The following is a 13822-nucleotide window of genomic DNA, read 5'->3' as shown; positions in this document are numbered from 1 at the left end:
ACCTCGTGCCCACTATTCCATGTAACTGCTGACTGTAAACATTCATCCCACAAGAAAGAACAGAATAAATATTTGTGAGGTTAAAAACATTTCAGGTTAAATTGTGAACATTCTTTAGAGCCATGCAATACTAATCTATTGTGCATTGGATGTCACTGTCAAAAACAGTACAGTAATAGTTGTAGTAGTGTGTAGTATCTGCAAAAGGAAATGTACTGTGTGTCAAAAGTTCTCTTCAATTATAAGAGAAAATCTATCAGGCAGAAGAAATGACCCCTCATGTGATATGGGACTAAATAAATAAATAAATATGCAAATAAATGGGGATAATCTAAGATTATTTGAAAAAAAAAAAAACAAAATCCAGAGGAAGACCTATTTATAGCAGAAATATAGATAACATCTGCTGAGAAACAGAGGGCTGCTTCAAATCTCCCCTGAAACTTCAGGGTCGAGGCAAATTAAGAATTCCTGAGAATGAAAAGAAACACATACATACTGAAGCTTACACTATAAAATGGAGGCAAGTTCTGTGCTATGATAATTACAATAAGGATACTGATAGAAAGGCTATTGGAAATGCTCCTGGAAGGTTTATTATTTATAATTGTAGTGAATCCTCTTCCAACTATGTGACCAATTATTTATGAATAAGGAGTCTGTTACAATGTGGTAATTCTGCACTAAGATCAAATAAAAAGGTCAAGAATTCGAAAAATGAATGACATATATAAGTATATATATATATATATATATATATATATATATATATATATATATATATATATATATATATGTACATATATGTATTTGCTTCTTTATTGTAAACACTGAGGGATACTGGCATGGCTATGAGGAGACCAAGTATGGCTTGTGCCAGAGAGACTTACAAAACTGAGGCTCCAGAAACCTAGGTGAAATCGCCAACAAAACAAGCCGGAGATCAGCAGTGTCCTGGTGATTTCCTTTGTATATCTGAGCATGTCAGTAAAATAATGTATATAAGTAAAATATCAATGAGTGTAGACAGAGTGTGTGAGAGCATGTGAGAGTTAGAGACAGAGAAGGAGGTAATATAAATAGGTAAGTTGGAAAGAGACTAGAAGTCAAAAACCTCCTACACTGTGTTCGTTGATGACAGGTTCAAACCTGGGTTGTAGAGATTGTAAGGCAGCAGCTCCCATGCCCCCAGACCCCAGACAGCCCCAATCTTCACCATATGTTGTACTAAACTGACTGACAGAAATGTTTGTGTGTGTGTGGGGGTGTCTGTCTTTATGTGTTTGTCTGTGTGTGCTCAGAGCTCACCTGTAGTAGTCTCAGAGCATGGGGGTCAAGGTAGCCAGCCTCACCTGCAACTTATGTACAGAGAACCTAGCTGGTCAGGGCAAGCCAGCTATCCCAGATTCTGGCTAAGCAATAATACATATGCAAAGGGACTCTCATGTCTCCCTCTCCTGAGTTCCCAATTCAATCCCATGCCACACGATCATCCAAACACTGTCGATGGGGTAAGCTGGGGGCACCCCTCAGTATTCAGGGGCATGAGCCTGTCCAGTCACGTCTGGCTGCCTGTCAGCCTCCAGACTCTCAGTCCACTGCTCAGGGCAGCAGATTACAAGCCCAGAAAGAACCCAGAAAAAGCTGTTTTTCAACATAGATGGGAACTGTGTGTGACCAAACAATAGTGGATGAACCCGGCCCCTCATGCCTACCCTTTGGTTCTGGCTAAGGCAATTGCTCCTGTGGCCCCACAATCCCAGATCATGGTGTCCTGGTGTACTGGTGTCCACACATCACACTCAAAGAGATTCCCAGAAGTAGGCATGCCTGAGTGTCCCATACAAAGTCGGTCTGCTTGCAGGAAGCACAAACTCCCCGGGACTTCGCTATGGAGAGACAAAAGGAAGATGAATTCCTCCATTGGCTGAATTAGGAGCGTCCAGTGGAGATCACAGCCCCGGCCCTTACCTGAGGGTATGGATGCTGCTAATAAAGGCAATTGGAAACACCTGTTACAACTTGGGGACTGAGGACATACTCAGGAATCCGTCCAGGAGCTAGCAGGCTGGCAGATCTCCTGAACAAGGGATAGCTGTGCTCCTAGTTGGGAGGGCCTTCGGGCCAGAGGTGAGAATATTCCCTAGATACAATAAAGAACATCAGGTTTCAAAAGGATTTGAAACCCCAGGAGGCACTTGGAAAATACATTTCAGAGCGATCAAAACACGCTCTTTCTGAACCCTGGAAGCTTCCATTTTGAGTGGAAATCTGGACACTTATGTGGCCATCAGTACCACAGATCCTTTATATTCGGACCAATAGAGGGAAAGAACAATGTGGGTGCCAGGGTGGTCGAGTTTCACTTCTCTTGACCTGGGCTCTCATGGAATAAGGACAAGGATGCGGTGCAAGAAATTGAGGAGGGCTGCATTTAGGCTGAGTGTCAGCCACAGGGCCCTGGAGAATGGTAGTCAAGCACAGAGGGCCTGGACAGCTGCAGCTGGAGATGGACATATGCCTGTTACCTGCAGCAGGAATGCTAACTCCTCAGATCCCCTCTGTACTAAGCCATATGCAGGAGACTAAGTAATGAAAAGGGCAAAGAAAGGAAAATTTCAACACCAGGAAGACCGAGTAGAAGATGCATGCACTGACTTCCACGAAGGGTCCAGGGAAGAAGGCATGTAGAGACAGTCAGAGAGACAGAATGACAGTGACTGAAAAGGACAGAAATTCTGGCCCTGTGTTGATCAGTGCCAGAGCACTGAAGACAAACACTCCATGCCCATGCATACTTCTTACAAGTTGCATTTTTATTTTATGTTTGTGAGGAAAGGTTACACTTAGAACATCTAGGTTTTAGCCCACTCTGAGAAGCAACACTTGGCCTGCAGCCCACTCTCCAAAACTGCCCTTGCCTCTCCAAATTGGAAGTAGTTTTAGTGCTGCTCCATCCAAGATGCAGGCTGATGTATTTCATCTCCCTGGTCCAGCCACAGACTGTCCTGTGTGCAGGGAACTTCACTATATCTATTTCTTCTTTGATTTACTGTTTTGGGTTAGGATTTGGTGGACAAAAAGAGTAAGAGGGAAATAGATGATCTGGCTGCTGTCTTTAGTGCTGAGAGAGATTTGTAGAGTGACAAGAGGTAAAGGAATGGCTCTGTGAGATGTCTCTCATGACTGTGGCTCAGAAGGGACAGATGTATGCGCATTACTACCGTAATTCAGAGCTGTGAAGGTCTCTAGCTAAAATATATTTTCAGACCTCTACATGTCATATATATATATATATATATATATATATATATATATATATATATATACACAGAAAGAGAGAGAGATAAAGAGCAAGACACTGATGTAGTCATTTTCTACAATGGATGCGATATTACATTCAGACAATTGATTGCTAAAACCTGGAGATAAACTGTGTATCAGGAAAAGAACACTCAAGTAAAAGGTCTAAGATTCATTGTTGGAGGTGAGAAGTGTTAAGTTTCTGGCATATGAAGATGAGAAGTGCATAGAGAAGATCAATAGTTACATGGACAATGAAGGGAGCATGGGTTGGAGGCACAGATGGTGGAGATGCCAAGGGACTATTAGGAAGCCCAGGACCCAGTTTTGAGCCCCTTTCACCACTTACCCAGTTAGGGAAAAGCTGGGCTAGTGTCAAATCAGAACCCCAGCTGTCTCTCTGTCTCTCTTCCTGCTTGGGCCCTGCTACCTCAATTTATGACTGTTTCCTTCTCCTCAATATGAAAGTTACAAATGATGTACAGAAAATGGGAAAAATTACACCTGTGCCCACTATTACATGCAACTGTTGATTGTAAACCATTCATCCCCCAAGAAAGAACAGAATAAATACTTGTGAGGTTAAAAACATTGTAGGTTAAATAGGGAACATTCTTTAGAGACATGCAATACTAATCCATTGTGCATTTGATGTCACTGTCAAAAACAGTGCAATAGTAGTTGTAGTAGTGTGTAGTACCTGCAAAAGGAAATGTATTGTGTGTCAAAATTTCCCTTCAATTATAAGAGAAAATCTATCAGGCAGAAGAAAAGACCCCTCATGTGATATGGGACTAAATAAATAAATAAATAAATATGCAAATATATGGGTATGATCTAGGAGGATTTGAAAAAAAAACAAAAACCACAGGAAGACCTGATTACAGCGGAAATATAGAAAATGTCTGCTGAGAAACAGAGGGCTGCTTAAAAACTTCCCTGACACTTCAGGGTCCAGGCAAATTAAGAATACCTAGAATGAAAAGAAAGGCATATGTATTGAAGGTTACACAAGAAAATGGAGGCAAGTTCTGTGCTATGATAATCACAATGAGCATACTGATAGAAAGGCTATTGGAAATGCTTCTGGAAGGCTTATAATATATAATTGTAGTGAATCCTGCTCCAACTATGTGACCAATTATTTAAGAATAAGAAGGCTGTTATAAATGTGGTAATTCTGCATTAAGATCAAATAAAAATGTCAACAATGCTAAAAATGACTGATTATATATATATATGTATATATATATATATATATATATATATATATATGTACATATATGTAAGTGTATCTTTATTATAGACTCTGAGGGATACTGGCATGGCTATGCGGAGACATAGCATGGATTGTGCCAGAGAGACTTACAAAGGTGAGGCTCCAGAAACCTAGGAGAAATCGCAAACAAAACAAGCCAAACCTCTGCCGTGCCCTGATGACTCTCTTTGTATATCAGGGCATGTAAGTAAAATAAGTATATAAGTAAAATATTAATGAGTACAGACAGATTGAGTGAGAGACTGTGAGAATCAGAGACAGAGAAGGCAAGAAGAGAAATAGAAGAGTGGGAAAGAGACCAGAAGTCATAAAACTCCCACCCTGTGTTCATACATGACAGGTTCAAAACTGGGTTGTAGAGATTGTAAGGCAGCAGTCTCATGTCCACAGATCAAAGACCACCCCAGTATTCACCATATGTGTGTAGTATTTACGACAAGAAATGTATTGTGAGTGTAATCTTACCTTCAATTATAAGAGGAAAAATCTATCAAGCAGAAGAAATGCCCCCTCATGTAATATAGGACTAAATAAATAAATATGCAAATAAATGGGGATGATCTAGGAGGATTTGATAAAAAATGAAAAATAAAACAAAAAGCACAAGAAGACCTTATTACAGCAGAAAATGGAAACCATCTGCTGAGAAACAGAGGGCTGCTTCAAAAATTCAAAGACACTTCAGAGTCCAGGGAAATTAAGATTTCAGGAGAATGAAAAGAAAATCATATGTACTGAAGCTTACACTGGAGATAGGAGACAAGTTCTGTACTATGATAATTATAATAAGGATGTTGATAGAAATGCTATTAGAAATGCTACTGGAAGGTTCTATTATTTATAATTGTATTGAATCTGCTCCAACTAAGTGGACTATTATTAATGAAAAAGGAAGCTGTTATAAAGATGTTAATTCTGATAAAGGTCAATTACATAGGTCGACAATTCTATAAATGAGATATATATATAAGTATATATATATATATATATATGTATATATATATATATATATATATATATATATATATATATATATATATATATTCTCCATGCCCATGAAGACTTCTTACAAGTGGCATTGTTATTTTATCTTTGTGAGGAAAGGTTACACTTATAACATCTAGGTCTTAGCCCACTTTGAGAAGCAACACTTAGCCTGCAGCCCATTCTCCAAAACTGCCCTTGCCTCTCCAAATTGGAAGTAGTTTTAGTGATGCTCCAGCCAAATGCAGGCTGGCGGATTTCATTGACCTGTTCCAGCCTCAGCCTGTCCTGTGTGCAGGGAACTACACTATGTCTATTTCTTCTTTGATTTACAGTTTTGTGATAGGACTTGGTGGACAAAAAGAGCAAGAGTGAAGTAGATGATTTGGCAGCTGTAGATGATTTGGAGCCTTAGTCCCGCACTGGTGCTGCCCTATTGTGGATACCCAGCACAATGCAGCTGAGCACAGGGATTCACAAGCTCCCAATAGAGTCATCCCAGACAAAGAGTGAAACCCCTTCCACTTGCAAAGCCAAATGGGGGATCCCCCCACCCCACAGGAAAGAACAGATGTCTAGGGCACTCTACGTCAATTTCAACCTTGCTGTCCATGGGCCATAAATCCCAGAGTTCTCCTCATTCCACAGAATCACTACACTCAAATATGGGCTATGCTGCCACCTTGTGGACAGAGAGCAGAATGCAGCTGATCTCCCCCATGACACTCCTCTTTGAGTCTACACAGAAAATTACAGAGATCATGGGAATAGCAAAGGAAAGATCCCATCTGAGGACCACCTGGGAGAATGCTCAACCGTGTCCAGAATATCCAATGTGCCATTCATATTTGAAAAACCACGTGTGCAGTGCAAACTTCCTTTGTCATAGCACAACCCAGTTCCTAAGAATCTTCATCAGGAATAAAGAAAACAGCGGTAATCATAACTGAAACACACTTTTGTACACTTACACACACACACATACACACACCCTCCCACAGAGACACACACACTTTTCCCTGCTCCAACAATGTGACCAATTATTTATGAATAAGGAGGCTGTTATAAATGTGGTAATTCTGCATTAAGAACAGATAAAAAGGTCAACAATTCTAAAAATGAGTGATATATATATATATATATATATATATGTATATATATGTAAGTGTATCTTTATTATAGACTCTGATGGATACTGGCATGGCTATGAGGAGACAGAGTATGGCTTGTGTCAGAGAGACTTACAAAGCTGAGGCTCCAGAAACCTAGGATAAATCACCAAAAAAACAGCCAGAGATCAGCAGTGTCCTGGTGATTCCCTTTGTATATCTGGGCCTGTCAGTAAAATAATGTATAAGTAAAATCTTAATGAGTGCAGACAGAGTAAGTGAGACCCTGTGAGAGTCAGAGACAGAGGAGGCAAGAAGAGAAATAGAAGAGTGGGAAAGAGACCAGAAGTCAAAAACCTCCCACACTGTGTTCCTACATGACAGGTTCAAACCTGGGTTGTAGAGATTGTAAGGCAGAAATCTCAAGTCCACAGAACCCAGACCACCACAGCCATCACCATATGTGTGTAGTATTTACGACACGAAATGTATTGTGAGTGTAAACTTCCCTTCAATTATAAGAGAAAAATTTATCAAGCAGAAGAAATGACCCCTCATGTAATATAGGACTAATAAATAAATAAATATGCAAATAAATGGGGATGATCTAGGAGGATTTGAAAAAAAAAGAAAAAGAAAAACAAAAAGCACAAGAAGACCTGATTACAGCAGAAAATGAAAACCATATGGTGAGAATCAGAGGGCTGCTTCAAAAATTCAGAGACACTTCAGAGTCCAGGGAAATTAAGATTTCAGGAGAATGAAAAGAAACTCATATGTACTGAAGCTTACACTAGAGAAAGGAGACAAGTTCTGTACTATGATAATTACAATAAGGATGCAGATAGAAATGCTATTAGAAATGCTACCGGAAGGTTCTATTATTTATAATTGTATTGAATCCTGCTACAACTAGGTGGCCAATTATTAATGAAAAAGGAAGCTGTTATAAATGTGTTAATTCTGATAAAGATCAATTACATAGGTCGACAATTATAAAAATAACATTATATGTATATGTATATGTATATGTATATGTATATGTATATGTATATGTATATGTATATGTATATGTATATGTATATGTATATGTATATGTATATGTATATGTTTATTATAAAGTCTGAGAGATACTGCCAGGGATATGAGGATACAGAATATGGCTTGTGTCAGAGAGACTTACAAAGCTGAGGCCACAGTAGCCTAGGTGAAATCACCAACATGACAAGCCAGAGCACAGCAGTGTTCTGGTAACTCTCTTTGTATATCTGGGCTTATCAGTAAAATGAGTATATAAGTAAAATATTAATGAATGAAGACAGAGTGTGTGAGAGCATGTGAGAGTTAGAGACAGAGAAAGCGTGAAGAGAAATAGATGAGTTGGAAAGAGACCAGAATGCAAAAACCTCCTACACTGTGTTCATTGATGACAGGTTCAAACCTGGCTTGTAGAGATTGTAAGGCAGCAGCTCTCATGCCCACAGACCCCAGACAGCCCCAGCCTTCACCATATGCTGTACTACCAGACCTGACAGTAATGTGTGTGTCTGTGTGTGTGTGTCTGTCTGTCTGTCTGTCTGTCTGTCTGACTGTGTGTGTCTGTGTGTGCTTAGAGCTCAGCTGTAGTAGTCTCAGAGCATGGGTGGCAAGGTAGCCAGCCTCACCTGCAACTTATGTACAGAGAACCTAGCTGGTCAGGGCAAGCCAGCTAGCACAGATTCTGGCTAAGCAAGAATGCATATGCAAAGGGACTCTCATGTCTAAATCTCCTGAGTTCCCTATTCAATCCCATGCCTCACTATCTATCATCCAAAAACTGGCAACGGGGGAAGCTGGGGAACCCTTCAGAATTCCGGGGCATGAGCCTGTCCAGTCACGTTTGGCTGCCTACTTAGCCTCCAGGCTCTCAGTCCACTGCTCAGGGCAGCAGACTCCAAGCACAGAAAGTAGCCAGAAAGAGCTGTGTTTCAACATAGATGGGAACTGTGTTTGACCAAACAATAGTGGATGAACCTGGTCCCTTACACCTACCCTTTGGGTCCGGCTAAGGCAATTGCTCCTGTGGCCTTACATCCCTGATCATGGTCTCCTGGTGTCCACACTACACACTCAGAGAGATTCCCAGAAGTAGGCATGCATGAGTGTCCCATACAAAGTCGCTCTGCTTGCAGGAAGCGCAAACTCCCCGGGCCCTTGCTATGGACAGACAAAAGAAAGACGGATCATATGGAAGGTCCATGTCTAGCCTTCTGAGAGTTTTCCAGACTGCTCTCCACAGAGGCTGTACCAATTTACATTCCCACCAGCAATGTAAAAGAGTTCCTCTGTCCCCACATCCTCTCCAGCATTTGTTGCTGCTGTCCTTTTTGATGTATGCCATTCTTACAGGAGTGAGGTGGTATCTTAGTGTTGTCTTAATTTGCATTTCTCTGACAATCAGTGACCTAGAGCAGTTTTTCATATGTTTGTTAGCCTTTTGGATCTCCTCTGTGGTGAATGTTTTGTTCATTTCCTCTGCCCATTTTTGGATGGGGTCATTTGCTTTTTTGCGGCTGAGTTTGCTGAGCTCTTTATATATTTTGGTGATTAGTTTCTTGTCTGATGTCTGGCATGTGAAGATCTTCTCCCATTCTGTGAGGGGTCTCTCTGTTTGTTTAATAGTTTCTTTGGATGTGCAGAAGCTTTTCAATTTGATGTAGTCCCATTGGTTTGTTTCTGCTTTGGTCTTCCTTGCAATTGGGTTTGATTCATCAAAGTTATCCTTGAGGTGTAGATGGGAAAGTGTTTTACCAATGTTTTCCTCTAAGTATTTGATTGTTTCTGGTCTGACATCTAGGTCTTTGATCCATTTGGAGTTGATTTTTGTTTCTGGTGAGATAAAGTGGTTCAAATTCATTCTTCTGCATGTTTCAACCCAGTTTTCCCAGCACCATTTATTGAAGAGAGCCTCCTTCTTCCATTTAATCCTTTGGGCCCCCTTATCAAAGATTAGATGCCCATAGGTGTTGGGATTTACTTCTTGGCTTTCAATTCTGTTCCACTGGTCTGTGTGCCTATTTTTGTTCCAGTACCATGCTGTTTTGATAATGATGGCTTTATAATATAGTTTAAGGTCTGGGAGTGTGATGCCTCCATTTCTGTTTCTTTTCCTTAGGATGGTTTTCGCAATTCTAGGTGTTTTCAGGTTCCAGATAAATGATTGTAGTGTTTGTTCTATTCTCTTAAAGAAGCTTGGTGGAACTTTGATGGGTATTGCATTAAATTTGTAAATGGCTCTGGGGAGAATGTTCATTTTGATGATATTTATTCTTCCAATCCATGAGCATGGGATATCTTTCCATTTCTTGGTATCAGTTTCTATCTCCTTGAGTAGCGACTCATAGTTTTCAGCATACAAGTCTTTCACTTCTTTGGTCAACTTTATTCCTAGGTATTTGATTGATTTTGCTGAAACAGTAAATGGGAGTGATTTCTGGATGTCTTCTTCTTCAGATTTAGTGTTTGCATAAAGAACCCATAAAGAGTTGTTTTTCAACATAGATGGGAACTGTGTGTGACCAAACAATAGTGGATGAACCCGGCTAGACATGGACCTTCCATATGACCCAATAATTCCTCTCCTGGGGTTATACCCCAAGGACTCCATAACACCCAACCAAAAAGAGGTGTGTACTCCTATGTTCATAGCAGCACAATTCATAATAGCTAAAACCTGGAAGCAACCCAGGTGCCCAACAACAGATGAATGGCTGAGAAAGCTGTGGTATATATACACAATGGAATACTATGCAGCTATCAAGAACAAAGAACTCACCTTCTCTGACCCAGCTTGGACAGAGCTAGAAGGAATTATGTTAAGTGGACTAAGTCAGAAAGTTAAAGATGAGTATGGGATGATCCCACTCATCAACAGAAGCTGACTTAGAAGATCTGAAAGGGAAACTAAAAGCAGGACCTGATCAAATTGTAAGTAGGGCACCAAAGTAAAAACCCAGTGGTGAGGGGTAGACATGTAGCTTCCTGGGCCAGTGGGGGGTGGGAATGGGCGGGAGGGATGGGTCACGGTCCTTTGGTGATGGGAATGGTGTTTATGTACACTCCTAGCAAAATGTAGACATATAAATCAGTAGTTAATTAATATGAGAGGGGGAAATCAATTGTATGTCTCAAAGGTTCTCAAAAGACAAACTGAATCTTTTTAATAGGCTACGTGTTTGATATGCGGACTCTCTCAAAAGCCTAGACCAAGTAGATTAGAAGCTTCCAATAGCACAGCTATATACAAGATACTGGGTACTGTACAGCAAACCATAACAAAGGGACTTTTCAAAGTTAACCCAATTAACAAATAATGTGATGATAATTTTAACTATTGATTGTCTTTTTGAACCCTAGGACAGCAGGAACCTCACATCTTCACTATAGAGCCCCTACTTCCCCCAGTCCTGGCACCCTTGGATAGGGCTCACTTTCCCGTATGCTTCTCCCAATCCATACCAAATAATATTGCATCCGCCGATCACAACCTAACCAAAGCAACGATTGCCATCTCAACATGCTTCACCTCAGTGTGTATCCAGAGACTTCACGTGTGGAATGACAACCCTTCAGCTTCATTACTCGGGTGAGACCTTTCCTTTTATAGTACACTCTAATTTCGTCTCAGGTAGTTCACTTTCTAACAAAGTCCCATAACCTAGACATACACCAGTTTCTGTGAGAGAGAGCGTATGTGCACACGTATCCATAAACTACTGCAAAATATATACCTGAAAGCAGGATTACACTAGAGTTTGCAGTGAGTACCTCCCTAACACTTCCTCTCCACTATTCCAATCTTGGGATCCATGATTGCTCAACAAATTGTTTGGCTTTGTATGTTAACTCTCTTTTCAATCACCAGGTTCCAGATGCCACCGGGATGCTGGCTAGGCTTCCCTGGATTGAAGACCCCACCAATGTGTCCTGGAGCTCAGCTTCCCCAGAGACACACGTTACTAGGGAAAGAGAGAGGCAGACTGGGAGTATGGACCGACCAGTCAACGCCCATGTTCAGCGGGGAAGCAATTACAGAAGCCAGACCCTCTACCTTCTGCAACCCTCAAGGACCCTGGGTCCATGCTCCCAGAGGGCTAGAGAATGGGAAGGCTATCATGGGAGAGGGTGGGTTATGGTGATTGGGTGGTGGGAATTGTGTGGAGTTGTACCCCTCCTACCTTATGCTTTTGTTCACTAATCCTTTCTTAAATTAAAAATTTAAATAAAAAAAAAAGAAAAAAAAAAAAGAAAGACGGAAACCTCCATTGGCTGAATTCGGTGCTTCCAGTGGAGATCACAGCCCCGAACCTCACCTGAGGGCCTGGATGCTGCTAATAAAGGCAATTGGAAACACCTGTTACCACTTGGGCCCTGAGGACATACTCAGGAATCCCTCCAGGAACTAGCAGGCTGGCAGACCTCCTGACCCCAGGATAGCTGTGCTCCTAGTTGGGTGGCCCTTCTGGCCAGACGTGAGAATATTCCCTAGATACAAGAAAGAACATCAGGTTTCAAAATGATTTGAAAACCCCATGAGGCACTTGGAAAAGACATGTCACAGCCATCAAAACACCCTCTTTCAGAACCCTGGAAGCTTCCGTTTTGCGTGGAAAATCTGGACACTGGTTTGGCCATCAGTACCACAGATCCTTTAACATTCGGTTTCTTAGAGGGAAAGCACAATGTGTGTGCCAGCGGGACAGAGTTTCAATTCTCTTCACCTGGGCTCCCATGGAATAAGGACAAAGAAGCTGTGCAGGAGGTGAGGAGGGGTGCATTTAGGCTGAGTGTCAGCCTCAGGGCCCTGGAGAATGGGAGTCAAGCACTGAGGGCCTGGACAGCTGAAGCTGCAGATGGACATATGCCTGTTACCTGCAGCAGGAACGCTGTCTCTGCAGTTCCCCTCTGTACTACACCATGTGCAGGAGACTAAATAATCCAAAGGGTAAAGAAAGGAAAATTTCAACACCAGGATGACTGAGGTCACGATGCATGCACTGACTTCCAGTAAGGGCCCAGGGAAGGAGGAACTTAGAGACTGCCATAGAGACAGAATGACAGAGACAGAAAAGGACTGAAATTCTGGGCCTTTGGTGATCAGTGCCAGAGCACTGAAAACAAACCCTCCATGCCCATGCATACTTCTTACAAGTGGCATTGGTATTTTATGTTTTTGAGGAAAGGTAACCCTTAGAACATCTAGGTCTTAGCCACTCTGAGAAGCAACACTTGGCCGGCAGCCCACTCTCAAAAACTGCCCACGCCTCATCGCACTGTTGCATTCATTTTCTACACTGTATTTGATATGACATTCAGACAATTGATTGCTAAAACCTGGAGAGAAACTGTGCATCAGGAAAAGAATTGTCCAAAGGAGTAAAATCTACAATTCATTAGCTATATGCAGCTCCAAGGGGACCAATTGAAAAAGGCTTGAGAAGGAACTCATCCAGGAGACCCTCCACATGGACAGGCACCACAAATTTCCTAGTCTGGCAACACACACAGGGCAGCTGCTAGTTCTGAATGCAAGCCTCAGGGCAAAAACCTCTCCCTCTTCAGTGTCTCAGAATTCAAATACCTCCTACACTGTGTTCATTGATGACAGGATCAACCCTGACTTGTAGAGATTGTAAGGCAGCAGCTCTCATGCCCACAGACACCAGACAGGCCCATCCTTCACCATATGCTGTACTACCAGACCTGACCATAATGTGTGTGTGTGTGTGTCTGTCTGTCTGTCCGTCTGTCTGACTGTGTGTGTCTGTGTGTGCTCAGAGCTCACCTGTAGTAGTCTCAGAGCATGGGGGGCAAGGTAGCCAGCCTCACCTGCAACTTATATATGGAGAACCTAGCTGGTCAGGGCAAGCCAGCTAGCCCAGATTCGGGCTGAGCAAGAATGCATATGCAAAGGGACTCTCATGTCTAAATCTCCTGAGTTCTCTATTCAATCCCATGCTTCACTATCTATCATCCAAACACTGCCAATGGGGAAGCTGGGTCACCCCTCAGAATTCAGGGGCATGGGCCTGTCCAGTCACATTTGGCTGCATACTCAGCCTCCAGGATCTCAGTACACTGCTCAGGGCAGGAGATTTCTAGCACAGAC

Source organism: Erinaceus europaeus, chromosome 6 (genome assembly GCF_950295315.1).
Source record: "Erinaceus europaeus chromosome 6, mEriEur2.1, whole genome shotgun sequence".
NCBI lineage: Eukaryota > Metazoa > Chordata > Mammalia > Eulipotyphla > Erinaceidae > Erinaceus > Erinaceus europaeus.
The sequence above is the reverse complement of the archived record's forward strand: the minus strand, read 5'-3'. Positions refer to the sequence as shown.